Raw genomic sequence first — 13,147 nt, 5'->3', positions numbered from 1 at the left:
GCTGTCAGCACAGAGCCTGACATGGGGCTCGAACTCATGGACCATGAGATCATGACATGAGCTGAAGTTGGAGCCTCAACTTACTTACCCAACCAGGCGCCCCCCCCTTTTAAAAAAAATTTTAATGCTTATTTATTTTTGAGAGACAGAGAGACAGTGCAAGCAGTGAGTGGGGCAGAGAGAGAGGGAGGTGACACAGAACCCGAAGCTGTCTTCCATTCCAATTCTGGAGACACCATCATGATGAAATAAGAAAAAATGCTCTCCCCAGCACTTGTGTGGTGGCCATGGAGGCGTGTCTCTTACATCTCCCCTCAAGAGAATCTGCTGTTGTGTGCTTTCTGACCGACAGCCTCCAGCTGCCTCACCTTTGGATCTGCTGTGGCATTGATGCTGAGGTGATGCTTCATAAGGGCTGCTCCCACTCAGTGACTGAGCATGGCTGAGGTACTAGAGCTGACCTATCTCGGCCCAATATGGGACTCCTCTAATAGCATCCTTTGTTCTGGGACACCCCACTGGTTTGGCCAAGGCTTTCTCAGAAAGACACTACAGTTTGAAAATCTTCCTGCCTTGTGTTCTGAAGTCTCTTCCCATCTATTCCTGTTCTCTCCCCCTTTATCGTTCACAGGCATTTTTTCCCAGGAAGTTTCTTTAAAAAAAAAAAATTAATGTTTATTTATTTTTGAGAAACTGAGAGATAGAGCATGAGTAGGAGAGGGGCAGAGAAAGACGGAGACACAGAATCCGAGGCAGGCTCCGGGATCTGAGCTGTCAGCACAGAGCCCAATGCAGGGCTCAAACTCATGAGCCACCGTGAGATCATGACCTGGGCTGATATCAGAGGCTTAACGACTGAGCCACCCAGGTGCCCCTCCCAGGAATTTCTTATACATCTAGTTCTGTTTGGGCATTTGATTTTTGGAAGATCTGAACTGACATGAGTGGTCCTGAGAGTGGGATTGTGGGGCAGGAATTACTACTACCTATATACCCTCAAATCAAAGGTGAGATTAAAAAAAAATTTTTTTTTTTAATGTTTATTTTTGAGCGCGAGAGAGAGCCTGGGCAGGGCAGAGAGCAAGGGAGACAGAATATCTGAAGCAGGCTCTGTGCTGTCAGCAAAGGCCCGATGCAGGGCTTGAACTCACAAACTGTGAGATCATGACAGGAGCTGAAGTTGGCTGCCTAACTGACTGAGCCACCCAGGTATTGCAAAGGTGAGTTTTTTTTTAAAAGGGGTCAGGTAAGTAGTTCCAATAGGCACTTTTAAGATGTAAACCCAAATCTTTCTGAAGAAACTCACTTAATTTTTTTTTATTATTTTATTTTTTAAATTTATATCCAAGTTAGTTAGCATATAGTGCAACCATGAGTTCAGGAGTAGATTCCTTAACACCCTTAACCCATTTAGCCCATCCCCCCTCCAACAACTCCTCCAGTAACCCTCTGTTCTCCATATTTAAGAGTCCCCCTCCCTGTGTTTATATTATTTTTGCTTCCCTTCCCTTATGTCCATCTGTTCTGTGTCTTAAAATCCTCATATGAGTGAAGTCATATGATATTTGTCTTTCTCTAATTTCACTTAGCATAATACCCTCCAGTTCCATCCACATAGTTGCAAATGGCAAGATTTCATTCTTTTTGATTGCCAAGTAATACTCCATTGTGTGTGTGTGTGTGTGTGTGTGTGTGTGTGTGTGTGTGTACACACACACATACATACCACATATTCTTCATCCATTCATCCATCAATGGATCAATGGACATCTGGGCTCTTTCCATACTTTGGTTATTGTTGATAGTGCTGCTATAAACGTTGGGGTGCATGTGCCCCTTTGAAACAGCATACCTGTGTCCCTTGGATAAATACCTAGTAGTGCAACTACTGGGTTGTAGGGTAGTTATATTTTTAATTTTTTGAGGAAACTCCCTACTGTTTTCCAGAGTGGCTGCACCAGTTTGCATTCCCACCAGCAGTGCAAAAGAGATCCTCTCTGTTCACATCCTTGCCAACATCTGTTGTTGCCTGAGTTGTTAATATTAGCCATTCTGACAGGTGTGAGGTGGTATCTCATTGTGGTTTTGATTTGTATTTCCTTGATGAGGAGTGATGTTGAACATTTTTTCATGTGTTAGTTGGCCATCTGGATTTCTTCTTTGAAGAAGTGTTTATGTCTTTTGCCCATTTCTTCACTGGATTATTTGTTTTCTGGGTGTTGAGTTTGGTAAGTTCTTTATAGATTTTGGATACTAATCCTTTATCTGATATGTCATTTGCAAATATCTTTTCCCATTCCATCAATTGCCTTTTCGTTTTGCTGATTGTTTCCTTTGCTGTGCAGAAGTTCTTTTATTTTGATGAGATCCCAATAGTTCATTTTTGCTTTCATTCCCCTTGCTTCTGGAGGCGTGTTGAGTAAGAAGTTGCTGCAGCCAAGCTCTAAGAGGTTTTTGCCTGCCTTCTCCTTGAGGATTTTGATGGCTTCCTGTCTTACATTTAGGTCTTCCATTCATTTTGAGTTTATTTTTGTGTATGGTGCAAGAAAGTGGTCCAGTGACATGTCACTGTCCAGTTTTCCCAGCACCACTTGCTGAAGAGACTGTCTTTATTCCATTGGATATTCTTTCCTGCTTTGTCAAAGATAAGTTGGCCATACATTTGTGGGTCCATTTCTGAGTTCTCTCCTCTGTTCCATTGATCTGAATGTCTGCTCTTGTGCCAGTACCATACTGTCTTGACTATTACAGCTTTGTAGTATAACTTGAAGCCTGGGATTGTGATGCCTCCTGCTTTGGTTTTCTTTTTCAAGAGTGCTTTGGCTATTCGGGATCTTTTCTGGTTCCATACAAATTTTAGGATTATTTGTTCTAGCTCTGTGAAGAATGCTGGTGTTACTTTGATAGGGATTGCATTGACTATGTAGATTGCTTTGGGTAGTAGTGACATTTTAACAATATTTGCTCTTCCTATCCAGGAGCATGGAATCTTTTTCCATTTTTTGGTGTCTTCTTCAATTTCTTTCATAAGCTTTCTAAAGTTTTCAGTGTATAGATTTTTCACCTCTTTGGTTAGATTTATTCCTAGGTATTTTATGGTTTCTGGTGCAATTGTAAATGGGATCCATTCCTTGATTTCTCTTTCTGTTGCTTCATTGTTGGTGTATAGAACACAACTGATTTCTGTGCATTGATTTTATATCCTGCAACTTTGCTGAATTCATGAATCAGTTCTAGCAGTTTTTTGGTGGAATCTTTTGGGTTTTGCATATAGAGTATCATGTCATCTGCAAAGAGTGAAAGTTTGACTTCCTCCTGGCTGATCTGGATGCTTTTATTTGTTTGTGTTGTCTGATTGCTGAGGCTAAGACTTCCAATACTATGTTGAATAATAGTGGCGAGAGTGGACACCCCTGTCTTGTTCCTGACGTTAGGGGGAAAGCTCTCAGTTTTTCCCCATGAAGAAACTCACTTTAAATTCAGTCCTCAAATAAATTTCATATTGAAGTCCCAATAACTGTGAGTTCACAATAAAAAAAATCACAAAACACATGAAATATATAACTTTCAAGAATAAAACTCATACCTGTAAATGGGAACAAATGGAGTAATATTGTCATATACAAAGATTTATCACAATTGATAGTTTAATAATACATATAAAAGTAATAAAAGCAAGAATTAGACAATTTTATCATAAAGTAAACTAGATATTTTAGTTCATAACAACTGAACACAAAGATAGGATTCTTGAACTCTGATTTTGTCAAAAGAAAGAACATGGGATAACAAGAAGCAATAAATAATAAAATGAGTAAATTCTTCAATGCCTAGAAATGTTTGGAAAATATACCCCCTAGGAGTACTTTTGCTCTCCAAATGGTATTTTTACAATTGCTTAATAAAACTTCTCTTCTTTTAAAAAATGAGTTATCATCTTACATTTGCAGAAGTTTTGACACTGATGTCTTAAAAAAATCCAATACCCTTGAGACTGGTGTACCTAATTAATAAAATGCTCTTTGCAAACAAAATAAATTCAGAAAAATTCATACCACAATTATAACATTGAGATAAACATTTGCATCAAAGCAATTTGATTTCAGATGTTGCATCAAATAACAAGCTGAACACTTCACACTGTATTTATAGACATTCCAAGAGACTAAATTATGCATAATTTATTGTAACTTTGAGCTTGCCACTCACTATGTAGTGTTAGCAGCAAATACTGTGGAACACATATAAGTATCAAAACAAATTATGGAAGGTGGGAGAATATGTCTTTAAAGCTAAAAGCCTCATCAGCTCTTTTTGTATTTTCTACAAAACAAGAATTAAAGCACTGTCCATTATGTTACTGAATAATGGTAGATAAAAATACTCTCATGATAAATTCCTTCTAGAGTTTCTCACCACAAAGATGCTTATTTTTCCAGGCTCATTTGACAAATACTTTGGTAAGCTTGAAAGTATGAGTATTTACTTATGTTTCTCTCTTCCGTCTGTTGGATCTATCTTCTTTCTCCAGATGACTTCTGTTATGGACTTCTGCTGAAAACAGTAATGCAGGCCTAGATTGTGTTACGAGCACATGGATATCATACATCATTAGACACTTAAGCTAAATCACCACTAGCAGGTCCAGTTCATAAAACTGTTCATTCCTTTCAGCTGTGGCATATGTGGGACCAGGGACTTCTGCTATGAAGATGGAAGGAATGGCTTGAGGAATTTCAGAGAAGGCAGAAGCAGCAGCCTCTTATAGCCCTATGCCCTCAACATCTGGGGATCTAGTTGCGGATGGAGGAAACACAGAAGGAAGTGCAGGAGATTAGGAGTGTGTGAATCGCCTGATAGAAATGTGGTGTTCTTTGTTCATAAGGAGGCGTGGAAAATGTTTTCAGGAGAGACCACTGTCAATTCAGACTTGGGCGCCAGGAATGTAGGGACCAAAGAGAGATGGAAAGAGAAAATTTGAGGTTTTAAATATATGGGATAGATGGTAGGTGGAGAATGGGGCTTGAGAAAAACACTTTTTGAATAGAGGTGTCCCAAATGCAATTTCTAAAATGTGAAAGAAACCAGGAGTGTTTCAAGGATGTATTCTCTGAGAGAGGCAGTGTGCCAATATGCATAAATGATGGATTTCCCATTGGCTTCCTCCTTCCCTTCTGGATGAGGAGTTCTAGAGTCCTACCTCCTCATGGGCTCTTTCTCCTGGGTGAAATTTAAGTTCACAGATGGGGACTTGTGACAACTGGCATGGATTGACTAGCATCCTAGTGAAACTGAAAGTTGTTTTTTTTTTTTCCTCTCTTCTCTCTCTCTCTTTTTCTTTTTGCTATAGTTTATGGCTGGTAAGAATTATGTGGACCCTGATTTCAGTATTTCCTCTTTAGTTTGGGAAATTATATTTAACAGGTAATTGATACTTGTGCTATAAATTGCTGAAGCAGTGGTCACATTTGTTCTGGAAGTTAATTGTGTTTTGCGATTTTTTTGTTAGTGAGAGGTTTGCAATCATGTTCTTTATTGCACCATGCTGTACCTCCGGCATTAAAAAAAAATAGACATGAAATGTTTGTGGTCAGAGAAACTCAATTTTGTAGGTACTGAAGGAGCTACATTAATTAATTCCAATGGCAGATTGGAGGGAGTTTATTTTTAGCATTGTAGCTTGCTTAAGCCTACCATTGTGATAACCAGTTTTTCCCCAACACAGGACACTGTTCTGTGGTGCCTTTAGCAGGAGTGTTACAGTAAGGGAATTCTTGGTCAAACAAGTTTGAGAAAAATTCTGTTGAGTTGACTTACCCCATTTTTCTTTTCCTACAGAACTTCTCAGTTTTTAACATACATTTTTATTTTTTGTTATTTTTGATGTTTATTTATTATTTAAAATGTTTATTTATTTTTGAGTGAGTGCAAGCTGGGGAGGGATAGAAAGAGGGGGACAGAAGATCCCAAGTGGGCTCTGCACTGACAGCAGAGAGCCCGATGTGGGGCTCAAACTCACCAACTGTGAGATCATGACCTGAGCCAAAGTTGGATGCTCCACTGACCGAGCCACCCAGGTGCCTCTGTTTATTTAATTTTGAGAGAGAGAGGTGGGGAGAGGCAGAGATAGGGAGACAGAGGATCCCAAGTAGACTACGCACTGACAGCAGAGTTGATGTAGGGCTCAAATTCACAAAATGTGAGATCGTGACCTGAGCCAAAATCAAGAGTCTCATGCTTAACTGATTGAGCTTAACAGGCACCCCTGTTAACGTGCATTTTTAAATGCCAAGAGGGAAATATAAAATGCAGTATTTCCATGATTTTTTTTGGTCATAGAATACTTTAATATGGCATACCAATTAATATCTCTTAAATAGTTCTTAGGAAAAGAGTTTGAGAACCATCAAGCTGTGGAAAGGGACTTGGCTACTGGTACCTGCTTAGTTCATACTCTGGGGCTTTGGACAAAAGCTCCATAGTAATAAAGAGGGCACATTTACTTGATGGGCTCTGTGCCTGTGCAAGGGGGCTGGGGAGGTATGGGTAGTTTGGACAGAGGGAAGGGAGGGGAGAAAAGAGGTATGGTTATGGCTGGACAAACTACAGGCATTCAGAAATCTTGCCTACTAGCCAAATCTTGTTTCACTTCCACCTTTGATATGTCTTACTGAATCAGAGAGATCTGGGTTGAAATCAAAGCTATACTAGCTATCAACAAGGCAACTAAGGGAATGTTACTTAACCTTTTAAACTTCAGTTTCCTTGTCTATAAAGTTGGGGGAATATAACTCGCTCATTGAATTGGTGTAGGAATTACTAAGAACCTACCTGGCATGTAGTAATAATTCAATAAGTATTTATTCAACAAGTGTGCCTGGTTTAGTTTCTGGCATATAATCCTCAACAAATAGAAATTTTTATAATTACTACTATCATTATGAGGTCTGAATCTCAAATATACATGCAGTCAGAATAGACATCAGTGTTGAAAAAGGTATGTTTACTAAACCTAATTTTAGACATACTTATGGATATTTTTTGAAGGGCTCATATATGGGTCTAAGTTATCATAGAGCTAAATCTAGACTTATATCATCAGGAGGTATTAAGTTCCCAGACTGGGGGGGGGGGAACAATGTACCATGTAACCAGGGCAGCTGACGTCTCATCATTGCTTATGCTAGGGAAATATATGCCCCCAAATGTGAATAATAGGTTCTCTTCTCATATCAAACTATCCTACACACCAATGCCAGAGGAATCCTCAAATCTCAGCATATCAGGTTGCCGCTCAAAACCTTTAATATTTGCCTATTAACAGAACAATGAACCCCACTAAGAATCTAGTGATAATTATGGAAAGTCTCCCTAGGGAAATGAATATATGTTCACATACAGAATAACTACCCTATTCTAAGAAATTCTCGGACACACCTGAAGCCCACTATGAACCATGGATGCCACAGTCATAATTTCTGGGATTGAATCTAATGAGATGTGGTCTAGCATTTTAATCTTGACATGAAGATCCTGTACAACAAATCTATAATTACTTTATTTTCTATCCTTCCCCACCTCTGTTGACCACACATACAGAGACTCATTTTCGCAGGGAAAGGATTTAGCTGCTGTCTTTCAAAAATGCCAGAGCCAGAAAATTCTTGTCTCCCAATCGTGTTTGTAACCGTCCCTCTAGCCTGAAATACTGTTCTCAGTCTTCTCTGGTTACGTAATTCTCACTCTCTCTTTAAAGACCATTTTAATTCCATGTAATTCTTTGAATTCCATTTTAATTCCTTGAAGCCATTTTTAAGCAAAGGTGACTATTGAAAACCATACCTTTCTCAGAGTTCTTATAGTATCTGCCTTTAGCATTTGATAATTAATATTCTCTTTTATCTTCCTTTTTATTTTATTATTATTTTTTTAAGTTTTTAATTTATTTTTGAGACAGAGAGAGACAGAGCATGAACGGGGGAGGGTCAGAGAGAGAGGGAGACACAGAATCGGAAGCAGGCTCCAGGCTCTGAGCCATCAGCCCAGAGCCCGACGCGGGGCTCGAACTCACGGACCGCAAGATCGTGACCTGGCTGAAGTCGGACGCTTAACCGACTGAGCCACCCAGGCGCCCCATTATCTTCCTTTTTATACAAACGTCTCAAGTCTCTGTGACTTGACCCCAGGGACTGTTTCATTCATTTGGATTCAGGGTGAAATACTAGAGATAGCAATGCCATGTTTCTTCAGACTGTAATAAAATCTTTCACAAAACTAACAAAATTTAGCCTAATTCTTCACATAAATACAATTTATCTGATACAAGCAGGAATATGAAGACAAAATGGCATTTTTAAAAAGCTGAAATGTAGTTTAGAATTTGGGAGAATTACAATAATGTACCACTAGATGGAGGAAGTGATTTTCTTAGTCCAAATTTGAAGTTTTTCGTATGAAGAATTGAAAACACGTGCTTAGGCCTCAGAAGGTAATGGATAGGAATTTGTCAGGTTATCAATATCTTTCAGAAAACTAGTTTTCTTCATAGTTTTATAAAGAGTATTTTCTATCTTTCCTTCTCAAATGCCCACTGGTAACAAAGGCCAAACAAAAAAAGGCAAACAGATATAATTTGTGTGAAATGAAACCGACTCAGTAAGTGATTTAAAATATACCTTTACACTCTGGGAAAAATTTCGTTATGATCTCATCATGTGTTAACATAATTAATGTCTCTTTGTAATAAGATAAAATAAACGTGCTGATGTGTATAGACATTTCTAGACTTTGGTGTCTTTCAGTGTAACATGCTGTTTGACTGTATTTATTGCTAGTGTTGCATTTTAGACATCAAACACGCCAACTTTTGCTTCAATTTACTTCTGTTTTGAAAAGCCCTTTGTGTTCCTTCAAAAAGGTAAACTTGCAACTTAGAAAAAAATGAAATCTATATAACTGTGAAAATCACTTTTCACTAAGAGCAAAATTGGTATCATTGCAATTGGTTAGAAAGTGAAACCCTTCACCTTTCTTTCTCTTTTCCTTTTTTTTTTTTTTTGTAAATGTTGTTACTTTTCTATAACTCGAGCAGAAATGTTAGAATTATCATAAATGAGCTTTTGCGCATGCTGTTATTTCATCTTCTGTAAAAAATTTCAATCATATTCTTAATGTTTCTGTTTCCAAGCCAACTGTTTAATGCTCAAGGCTTTATTTCAGATTGAAGCTCAGACTATTCATTTATGCTAACAGTAGAGCTTGAACAATACTCTAAATTAAAGAAAATGTAATTTTGGGATTTGTCTTATAATTTACCATTTTCAAAAAGCACTCTCTGGAGAAATTAATAGCTTAAATATTACTGGAATAATGAGGATCAAGTTTGAGGAAAATATAGCTTGAAAGTCTATTACTGAAAATGATGGAAATAGGCATTTTTGTATTGCTATCTGAGCAAATATAATACCATACCATTTATCTCTAATTATCCCTAAGAAAAAGAACAAGAAGCACTGAAAAAACAAAGAGTAAAGATTTAAATGGATCTGTTATTCTCTTGCTTTCCCTCACCTACTATTTCTGTTATTATAAATATTAACAAAAATCAGCAAATAGAACTAGAGAGTAAAAACAGAAGGCTGATATAGTCTTTGGGCCAACAAAGAGCTTCTACCTAGCACATTGAAAAATCTTGAGCCTATTATTCTGGGAAAATATCCTCACATATAATCCAAATGTTCATTTTCAAATCCATTCATGCTCGATGAAGTGTGTGATTTTTCTATTCAAGTTAAAGAAAGCCAGATTGCGAATTTATCTAAATTCAGCTAATTACATTTGGTCAAGCATTGTCCTTGGCACAATTAATCTTCAGATCTAAATTTTTGTACTTTTAATCATCTATGGTTGCAGGGGCCATTGGCTGCAAAAATAGAAATTTTCATTACCTCAGGATACAGAGCTTCCACTAGACCTTTATATTTTGGGTTGCTTCTTCCTGTCCAAATAAATGGTTAGGTTTATGCAACAAATGTGTCCTAAAGAGGTAAAATAGGGACAGACAACGTGGAACAGTTCAGTGAGATTAGTTTGTATCTTAGTTCAGCTTTGTCAAGTTTCGAACTTAATTTCTGAATGGTAGGTAGCTTCTACCTGACAGCCATTTGCATTGTATCCCTTACGGCATAGTCATCATTTGGGCTGGGTGGTTGCACCACCACCCAATTCATTTTTAAGTTATACCAAGGAATTGACACATTGTCTTGATATCTGTGATCTTGAAGCTTTGATGCCTCACTTTACCACAGCCCTCTCCAACTTGTGAGAAAGACTTCTTTCCTTTGTAAAGGCAGGGATATGAAACAGAAAAGAAGCAGGTAGAATTTTTAGACCTCCTCTTGTCAGTCTGGATGATTCACTAAGCTTGGTAGGCTGCATGCCCTGTATCAATACAATTACATAATCATTACCTGTAAGTTAAATCACTTCACACACCCACTGGCAAAAATATAACAATAAAGCTATTCTTATGATTTTTCCCCTTCAAAGTAATTATATATAGTTGAAAAACTAAACTGCCTTCAAACTAATGTAACTTCAAACATTACCTTTCCCCTTATAAAACTTCTTGCTCTTATCTTGCACTATACTGAATTAAAAAAAAAAAACTAGTCATGGTGAATAGATAAAATGAATTTTTCAGCTATTTAGCATATAGAGTCAGAAAAAAAATAATGGAAACTGGTAGCATTTTCACACTGCCTAACAGGTAGTAGGTGCTCAAAAAGCACTCAACAAAACAATGTTAAATACATAGATTTCTTTCAAAGTGACTTGAAACATGCCAAGATTTCCAAGAATAAAAATGTAGTTAGGGGATCATTTTTCTATAATAAATGCAAGCATTAATAAAATTTCCATGAATTAAAGGAAATAAGGATGGCTTTCTGATTTTATAATTAGTTAGCTTTGAAAATTAGGGTGCCCAAGTTCTGAGTAGTGAAAGGATTTCATGATAGGAGAGGAAGCCATGTAATTTCCAAGGGCATGCCTTTGAATCCAATGAAGGTTGTCACAGAAAGTTGATACCATTTGACAACTATTTTGTGAAATGAGCTGGTCTCAGTCCAGTGGACAGATGTCCATATCACAAAATGCTCTAATTGGCAGTCTTAGTGGAGGAGCCAAGAATTGAACACAGACAGGCCTGGAATCTGAACCCTTTTCTCACTCTCTAGAGGGGCAGAGTTTCATTCATAAAGGAAACTTAGAAATGCTGGTGGCAATCAGATATATGTTTTATGGCTGAACAGACAACTTCATGTTTCAAAGCTGTCAAATTTTTCAATAAGCTCAAATACTTTTAATAAGTGTCCCCCAAGTGGAAGCAAGTGTTCATTACTTTCTGCTGCAAAGTAATATTGCAAGCTTGCATGTTGTTAAAGAAAAGCCAGAGTTGGACAGTATTTAAAGCAAACAGATTTTTATTCAGGAACTGTCACAATATGGCAAGAGGACCTCACTATAGAACTGGACTCGATTCTATATACAGCATGGGCAAGTGAGGATCTATAGCCAAGGAGCAGGATAGGGGTCAGTGGATAGAAAATTGCTAAGAGGAAACATTAGCAGTTAGGAAGGATTCTGGCTAAACCAACTTGATAGGATTGTTGCGGAAAGCTGGTGTGGGTGATCAGATATCACATGGGGGATGAGGAATTTGATCAGATATCAAGGGTGATCAGACATTGGGGGGGGGGGAGGGTGGGATTCTTGCTAAACTGACTTAAAAGTGATTTTGCTAAAAATAAGTATATAAAGTTAGACCGGGAAGTCTGAAGGTTGAGGCCTAGTTGAAAAGACAGTTCAAAGAAGCCTGACTAAAGTTTGGTCAAGGAGAGAGTCTTTGTCAAAATACTAGTGTGTTTCTCATGTAAAATGTGCACTATTGTTGGGTTTAGTGACTATCAGTAGTCAGCTAAAAATATCACACATGCCATGAAAACTGGCAAGTAAAATCCAGTAAGTACTTGAACTTAGAATATTTTGCCTGTGGCTCAAAATATGCCCAATCTGCTATAGCTTTTCTGTGTGCTACATTGAAGCAGATATTCCCAAGGCCTGGAAAATCAGATGGACTGAATTACTGGCCATATCCTTTTAGAATTAATGACATAGCAGTAGGCTTGATCAGGGCCTTCATACTGAAAAATGACAAATGACTGCCTGTTGATATGATTTTAGCAGCTATGAGAATGCCTACTGTCTCCATATGCCTAAAATTCCAGACCTGAAGTGTCATTCTTTTAGCTTCGGTTTTGATGTCTTGGGGAGAGGTCATTTTCTACAGTCCACAGAACGAACACTACTAGTTCTATAGCTTTGCCACTAATTTCCTCCCTCCCTCCCCATCACAGATGTGCACACTCACTAGAAATGGGGTGTGCGTGTATGTGTGTGCATATGTGATTCTGTGGTCATTTAAATTCAGGAAAAACTTAGTTAAATAGGTTTATTTATGCAAAGTTTACAAAGACTTTAACATACAAATACATCTTTTGATGCTCAAAGAAGAGAGAGTATGCAGCATTTCATATAATATATCTCATTCAACTCAAGCCCAAGGCGACCCCTGACGGGGCCCCATTAATAACACAGGGACCAAGCCCTGCCCACAACAGGCAGAGAGAACCATTGCAGACGACTGGACTGAAGGCAAATTCAGCTTAGCCACAATGGCAGGGAGCATGCAACCCACATAGGAGACACCTCTGAAGCACAAGGTTCTGGTGAACAGAGGACATTGCACTGTAGGACACTAGAGGAACTCCTCTTCAAAAGGCCACTGCTTTCAAGAGCAAGAGATGTAGCTCACTTTCTTAACACATAGAAACAGACATAGAGAATTAGATAAAATGAGGAGACAGAGGAATATATCTCAAATGAAAGAATAGGACAAAATCAAAGCAAGAGAGCTAAACATACAGAGATAAGTATATGCCTGGTAGAGAATTTAAAGTAATGGTCAAAAAGATACACACTGGACTTGAAAAAGAGGAGGACCTAAATGAGACCCTCAACAAAGAGATAGAGAACATTAGAAAAAAAAAAATCTTAAAAAAAAAAAAGGGCATCTGGGTGGCTTAGT

Source organism: Prionailurus viverrinus, chromosome B3 (assembly GCF_022837055.1).
Source record: "Prionailurus viverrinus isolate Anna chromosome B3, UM_Priviv_1.0, whole genome shotgun sequence".
Taxonomy (NCBI): Eukaryota; Metazoa; Chordata; class Mammalia; order Carnivora; family Felidae; genus Prionailurus; species Prionailurus viverrinus.
Note: the sequence above shows the minus strand (reverse complement) of the source record.